The sequence below is a fragment of the Acanthochromis polyacanthus genome, chromosome 20 (assembly GCF_021347895.1).
Source record: "Acanthochromis polyacanthus isolate Apoly-LR-REF ecotype Palm Island chromosome 20, KAUST_Apoly_ChrSc, whole genome shotgun sequence".
In the NCBI taxonomy this organism is placed as follows: Eukaryota; Metazoa; Chordata; class Actinopteri; family Pomacentridae; genus Acanthochromis; species Acanthochromis polyacanthus.
In genome coordinates this window covers 9,831,389-9,839,738 of record NC_067132.1, presented here as the reverse complement: position 1 = coordinate 9,839,738, position 8,350 = coordinate 9,831,389, and the positions used below count along the sequence as shown (strand labels likewise).

The following is an 8,350-nucleotide window of genomic DNA, read 5'->3' as shown; positions in this document are numbered from 1 at the left end:
CCTGCCTTCGCCCGAGTCAGCTGAGATAGCCTCCACACCCCCTGCGACCCCAGTGAGGGTAAAGTGGTGTATAGAGGATGGATGGACATTTTAATCTATTTTAAAATAATCATGTGCATATTAAATATTTGACTGCACATGGTGAAATAAAAGCGCATATATTACACATTCTAGTGGAAATAGTAAAATTACTGAGCACATATGTCGTGAAAGTGGTGAATAACTCAGTGTAAATGTATCAATAGCAGTAATGAGGCAGACGAATAAAACTGCGTGTTCGCACATGCGCTTTGAGTACTCAGCGAACACAAGTGCACGCGCGAGGGGAAACAGCTGGACTGTCATCTGTCCGTGATAGTGACGTAATTACAGTGATACAAAATATGCGGACAGGAGATGTATAGACGTAATGTACAGTGACTGTGGTTCAGTGATCGGAGAGCTTCCCATGAGCGGGGTGAGGCACTGAGAGGCAGGAGTCGAGCAGTCACATGTCTGTTATTAATAACGACGTTGCAGTAAATATCAACCACGTCCTACACTGTCCGCTCCTGTAGGATTTGTAATCTCTTTTCTCAGACCGTAATACACGTAGGACCTCGTGGCGCAACGGTAGCGCGTCTGACTCCAGATCAGAAGGTTGCGTGTTCAAATCACGTCGGGGTCATTCATTTTCATTTGGAACAGTGTGACCACGACATTATGAAAACGCAACCACAGATCATCCAGCATAACATATATGATATAATATGATATAAGTCCATACAGTATAGCACAGCAACAACATCAGTCTTCATTCTACTTTGAACATTTTTATAGAGTAGCCTGTTATATTCTGTGAATGTACTTTGAATTGGTTTGTACATAAACATGAAGTGTACTGAACAGTTTGTCCCTCACATCAGGAACTCTTTTACATCTTTACATTCAGCTTAATACATTTGTAGGATTCATGATGCTCTGCAGCAACAGAAACAATGATATTTAAAAGTAAAGTCTTCAGCTACATGTAATTACATTGGATTAATGTTTGCACCTCATTCCACTTTTACAATTTTAAAATACTGTTTACTTATACACACACACACACACACACACACACACACACACACACACACACATTTATATGTGTGTATATATATATATATATATATATATATATATGGCATGCCGTTCAGGAAATTATATATTGAATGAAAGTCGATATATATTGAATGAAACTTGATATATATTGAATGAAAGTCGATATATATATATAATGAAAGTTGATATATATATAATGAAAGTCGATATATATATAATAAAAGTCGATATATATATACAATGAAAGTTGATATATATATAATGAAAGTCGATATATATAATGAAAGTCGATATATATAGAATGAAAGTTGATATATATTGAATGAAAGTCGATATATATATATATATATATAATGATAGTCAATATATATTGAATGAAAGTTGGAATATATGGAATGAAAGTCGGAATATAGAATGTTCAGATTTTCATTCCATCTATTCAAAGTTTCATTCCATATATTCAGACTTTTTCCTACTGAGCCCTGGAAGGGCAAACAAAAACAGGAACCTTATTGGACATTTGCTCTTCAGATGAGCTCTTCTGTGATTATCTATCTGTCTTCATGGTTGTCACAGGGAACGGCGACTACGTTTGAGAAAACAGGTAATTTTTAGAGATGTTTTGATTCTCAACACTGAACATGTTAGCATTAGCTTAGCTACTTAGCTTCGACTACATTTGCATCCCTACATAGCTTAAAGGTTAAACACATGCACCATATGTTGATGATAATGATAACATCTATGTTTATCTTTATAGCTTGTCTTAAGGCTAATTACGAGGCAGAGGTCAGCTGCTGCCTGGACACATCCATGATCACGCCACTGGTGGGACAAAATTTACTGGATTTCAGCTGAAGGCTAGCCTAGCCGCGCTAGACAACCCACGGCAACGAATTTAATTCTCTGCCAGGGTGGGTCTAGTTACCCTCCATAAGGCTCGAGGCTGGATTCTCCTAAAACTGGCCGGACCAATCACCATGAAGTGTAGAGTCAGAAGGCGGGCGTAACAAAGTGACGACAGAGGCGTGACGAGTCTGACAGAAACAATCAGTGCACAATAAACAGTTACCTTTCGACTCGGCTTTGGCCACACCCTTAAAGATTTGAAACTAAAATTCAACTTGGAAGATAAACAAAGGACGGCACTTAAGTGTTTCATTGAGAAGAAAGACGTATTTGGACTTATGCCGACAGGATATGGCAAATCCTTAATATACCAGTTGGCTCCACAGCTCCTGGTTGGGAAGCTAATGGGACTTAATAATTGTGGACTTAGCCACAATCCGCTCTCGGAACTCCGTCAGCCTATTCGTTGCGTTGATTGGTTGTATACCTACCCAATTGCTGCAGAGGGATTTGATAGACAACCTTTTAGCCCGCCTCCCTCCCTGTCGAGCTTCCCTAGACCCTTGTGCCGTCAGAAACATGGGTATAGCATGGCTAGGCTAGCTGAAGGCTGCTATTCTGTCCAAACTGAGACATTTTTATTGTGACATACCCTCCACTGTTGTTAGCTTTTGATTCAATAAAATTTTGAGATGAGGAAATCACTCTTGCATGTTTCTAGTTAAATACCCTACTATTATGATATATCACTACAGCATGCACTTTTTATATTCTCCATCAATTTCACCCAAAAGTTGAATAACTATTTGTGAGCAGTGTATGTAGACACATAATAGAAGCACATTTCAATAATATGTCTGCTGCAGTAGTGCAGTTTATCTACCTAGATTGGTGTAACAGTAAAAAAAACAACATATGCTACTGATGTTTCTGACTAAAATCTACTTGAAAAGCACAACTGCTTATCTGTCAAAATGTGTGTAACAAAAGTGTGCACTGAACACTGAATAAAGTTTCTGTAGATTATAGACAAAATTTGCATCTCTCATCACAAATTTCTGTTTATTCACCCGAAGTGCATGAGTAAAATACAAAACAGGTGAAGTACTAAAAAAGATTTATTTTCTAGAAAAGCCAATAGTCAACAATGCAGTTTAATTCTGGGACAGTTGCTCCAGCACCGACGCCATGCGTCCCATCAGTGCAACCAAGGTTTTCATTCATCTTCTGGATGTTCTGGAGAATGGCAGAGGTCACGTCTTGGTGTCTTCCGATCTGTTCCAAGAACCGTTCCTCTGACCTCTCCAGATACTGCAGAGGATCCACAGCAGCTTCCTGGTTCCCTTTTCCTGCATAAAAGCACCAAAAAGTACTAGTTGTCAGTAATTATTTTCTATTTTCATAAACACAGTTAACTTAAAGTAAATGTTCTATTTTGTGATTTTAGGATGAGTCAAAAGATAACATACTGATCATGTTGATGTCTGCATAGTCTAAACAGATCTTACTTGATTTGGTCTGTTGAGAGGAGGACAGCGTGGAGGAGCTGCAGGATGGAACCAGTAAGCTGCGGACTCGTGCTCCTGGTAACTGGACCTCATCATCCAAGGCCGACAACTAAATAAAATGAACAAGACATGCTGTTGATAGCATCTGTAATACAAATGATTTTATCCATTAACTGATTTATTGCTTTGTCCATACAATGTTAGAAAGTGTTACAAATAATACCTGTAATAATTTCCAACAGTGATAAATGCCTTGTTTTATTTTACAACAAAAAACACCAAAAACATCTGTGTATAAGAAATCAGTGCATTGGATTTCCACATCTGCAAAGCTAGAAAATCACACAACAATCAGAATTTTACCTTGAAATTATGAAAATAGCTGCAGATTACCAGTACTCTTTACTTCATTGTGTTAATTTGATCATTTGAATCAGTTTTTTAGACTTGTATTACTGATACGAAACATAATCAACACATAAATTAAAATGTGTTCGCAAAGAGTTCACTGGTTCTTCAAGGGAAATTTCCATGATTACCATATAGTTCAGTAATATGATTAATGGGTCATTGTGTAACAGCGTGGGCGGTTCTGAATACAGGTCTTGGACTGAAATATTGCTGCTCCTTTCCTCCGGTTTTATAAGGAGTTGTTTCATAGCTTGTTAGCTTACCAGCGGCTAACTGGCTGGCAAACAATAGTTCAACGCCAACCTCTGATCACTGATCCGGTGTCTGGACCACGCAAGCTGACGGAACGTTCATAATACTGATATGGGACTGTTGTAGCTAGCGTATTCATAGTAGGATAACAGCAGGATGTTGGAGAAATAAAACTTACCATTATCAGGATCGCTGGTCTGCATGGCAGACTCTTAGCGCATCGCACTGCTTGAATGTCTGTGTATTTCAGGCCGATTTCAAAATAAAACTCAATAAAATTCTCGTCCGGGTGAGTGTCCTTCATTGTCGCTTCGCCAGACGGACATGTCCCTTCCGGGACTCGGTAGGAAAAAAAGATTTGATATATATTGAGTGAAAGTACGAATATATATATAATGAAAGTCGGAATATATTGAATGAAAGTACGAATATATATATAATGAAAGTCGATATATATTGAATGAAAGTACAAATATATATATAATGAAAGTCGATATATATTGAATGAAAGTACGAATATATTGAATTAAAATCGGAATATATTGAATGAAAATCTGAACATTATATATATATATATATATATATATATATCGACTTTCATTATATATATATATCAACTTTCATTATATATATATATCGACTTTCATTATATATATCAACTTTCATTATATATATATCGACTTTCATTATATATATATATATATCGACTTTCATTCAATATATATCAAGTTTCATTCAATATATATCAAGTTTCATTCAATATATATCAACTTTCATTATATATATATTGACTTTCATTATATATATATCGAATTTCATTCAATATATAATTTCCTAAACGGCATGCCATATATATATATATATATATATATATATATATTAAGGAAACGGAAGGAAGTGTCAAAAGGACAAGTAGAGAGCAATATGCATATTAATGACAGTTGGTACAAGTATTTGAAGAAGAATAAAAGTTTCAGTGCAAGAGTACATATCAACAGAATGTGTTGTTTAGCAATGAATGCAATGAAAGGAGGAATAGGACATATACGGAAAATTAGTTGTTTCGGAAGAAGGCGAAGGAAAGGACTTCACGGTCATATAGGGAAAATGTGAAGTATTGTCAGTAAGCGAAGAAAAGAAATAAGGCAAGGTGTTTATATAGGTATCATGAAAATGTTGTATTCAGGAAGGAACATAAGGCAAGTTGTCTACGAAGGTATCGGCTGAATGTCATATAGAGAGCAAGAAAGCAAAGGAGTAAAATGAGCTATAGAGTAAATAAGGTGCTCACACATAAAGTAAAAGCCATGAGTAGAAGAACGTATCTTGGAAATCCTGAGTATAGAAGCATGATTGATAATGAAATTGTTAACGATCCAGGTGTTATTTCAAATGCTTTTATTTTACACTTTTCCCAAACACCTAATGTTGAACCCTAGCTCTTTTCTTTGGATCGAAGCATTAGTTCACCACCCTGCAATTGCTCTTTTACATTTACATTGGTCAGCTCTGCAGATGTTTTGAAGGCGATGGGTCATTTGTCTTCCAGCAGTGGTCCTGGTCCTGATGGGATTGAGGGTAAATTTCTCAAACTTGCTTCTCATGTCCTCTCCTCTCCATTGGCTGAGCTCTTTAACCTGTCGTTTACAACTTGTGAAGTGCCCAGCTCATGGAAGTCTACAAAAGTTATTTGATTGTATAAAGGGGGAGATACTCAAAATATTAACAATTATAGACCTATTTCTATAATTAACAGCAATGTGAAAATATTTGAGAAAATAATTTTCAATCAATTGTCCAACTATCAATAAGTAACAAGAAGTAATGAATTAACAATTTACTGTCTCAAAGCCAATCGGGTTTCAGGAAATTTTTTTCTACTACTTCTGTTCTTTTAAAATTTACAAATGATATAATTGATGGTTTCAACAATAACGTGTACTGGAGCTGTTTTCTTAGATCTTACTAAAGCATTCGACCTGGTTGATGATTACTTGCTTCTGGATAAACTGCAGGCAATAGGCCTCTCTAGATCATCTTTACTTTGGTTTAACTCCTATCCTTACCACTGTCGCCAATGTGTGTCCTTTAGGGGCAGTCTGTCGAATTTCATTGGTATTGATAAAGGCATTCCTCAAGGTTCCTCTCTTGGGCCTTTACTATTTTCTATTTTTATTAACGACTTGCCACTGTGCTGTACAGAGTGTAATATTCATCTTTATGCCGATGATACAATTATTTATTGCTCTAAACCGAACATTTCTGATACTGATGACTCATTACAATCTGATTTTGACTCAATTCAGCACTGGCTGTCTCTTAATAAACTTCTGCTTAATAAAACTAAATCATATTCTATGTTGTTTCAGAGAAGACTTTGGAAACTAATCTTTCCTTGTAATTTCTGGATTCCTCTCCCCTGCTGCCAACTGACATTGTTAAATACCTCGGTGTTTGGCTAGAAACCGACCTTTCCTTTAAAACGCATGTACATGCAACCAGGGCCGGCCCAAGCCTTCAGTGGGCCCTAAGTGAAATTTACCTTGGGGGCCCCCCACGAACGACTTCAGTGCAAAATCTGAATATATGTCAAGTAGTGATGGGTAGATGAGACCCCATCGTGTGTGTCACACTTTTCCCTCATTGTATCATTCATGTATCACGCAGTGTCGGTTTGACTAATTGGTGCCACGAGTGGATTAAGAAATGTACTGCAGCCAATGAACAATAAAGTTTGAAACAATTTGTGATGAATGAGCTTGACTGAAGGTAATGCAACTATTTTTTAAAACTGTATGTCTAAAAATAAATACAAATAGACTTGAAAGTGTTTTTGTTTGATAGAGAAAGTCGGCCTACATGTGATAAATTGAATGTTATATTAACATTAAAATGTAGGCTTAAGTGCTTTGTGCCTGTTGTGACCACAGTCAATGTCAAGTGTTGTTTATAATTTTCTCAATAAACTCAGTTGCGTTCCCATGCAGGAAATCATACTGGTAGTAATTTTTAAGCCCCAAAATTATAATTCATAGCATGTATTTCAGCAGTTTTTATGCTTTTACTTTACAGCAAATGCTTCTTTACTTTCACTTCACTGAATTACTTTTACATTTATTGGGGTAAATTTTTATCCAATTTACTTTTTCTCAAGTAATGTAATCAAGTTCTTTGATCATTACTGACTATGTTGATGTTGGAAGTTCATTGAGATGTTTTTTTTTAAGTTTCCTTTATCTTTTAACAGAAATTACCTGTAAGGTTGCTTAGCTTACTTTTTATTACAAATGATTGTAAAACAGAGTATAAAAGTACAGATTGGCATGCCAGAAAAACATATTTTCATATTTGAAAAGGCACATGGCATGTTTATATTATTATATATGGAAGATCTTTTCCAAAAGGACAATTCAAAATATTTTGATTTTATAACATACATAAAAAACCAGGTTCTCTAGAACACTAAAATCTTTGCTTTCTTTTTGCTTTTTCTGCTCTCTTTCTTTTTCATCTGTGTGTAATAATAGGGTTGCCAACTTTCTCACAACTAAATAAGGGACAGGTGCACAGTGCCACTATGGTGTGAGCATGATGTGTGAGCACAGTGTATATTCATTTAGTGATTTAACAGGAAATAAAAAATGTCTATATTCCCTTTAATTTTTAACCTAAAATAATTTGGCGCTTTACATAAAAACAGGCAAAAATAAATAAATAAATGCAAAAAAACTCACCAAGTTTACTTTTTCCATGGATACTTTTTGCTGTCCTTGACTGACTCAAGCAGTTTTTTGTCCTTTTGCACAGCCAAAGAGAAGTCCTTACATGACATATCACAGTTCACAGATATTTGAAGTTCATTTTTGATCAGCTCTGTGCTGCACCTGTTTCTTGACCGCAAAGTCCTATAACTAGCATACGTCTGAATGACAGTGATCTGGAGAAGTTTATTTGTTTATCACTGTACAAAACATCCTCTCAACTCTCTATCGTAACTTTCAGGTAGCATACTCCTTCCTGTTCAGTGCCAAAGTTATTGATCTGCATAAGCAGCACATGGCTAATTGAATATTCATGAGATAAGCACAGTGCAGTCGTTGCTGCTGATTATGCCCGGTAGTTGTTATTGACTGAATTCTGGAGTTTGGTCAGCTGCCAGAGTGTAGCGTGAGCTCTAGACCTATATATTTGACAGTACTCTTGTGGTTCTGTAACGTTTTGATTACAAGCATATCTGCCGCTGTCTT

General features: G+C 36.1%; 1 non-coding gene across 1 annotated transcript; it reads left to right on the top strand.

Moving 5' to 3' along the window:
- The first annotated feature begins 595 nt into the window (after nucleotides 1–595).
- Nucleotides 596–667, top strand: trnaw-cca (transfer RNA tryptophan (anticodon CCA)). The gene has a single exon. It is a non-coding gene; the product is annotated as a tRNA-Trp (tRNA).
- Nucleotides 668–8,350: the final 7,683 nt, after the last annotated feature.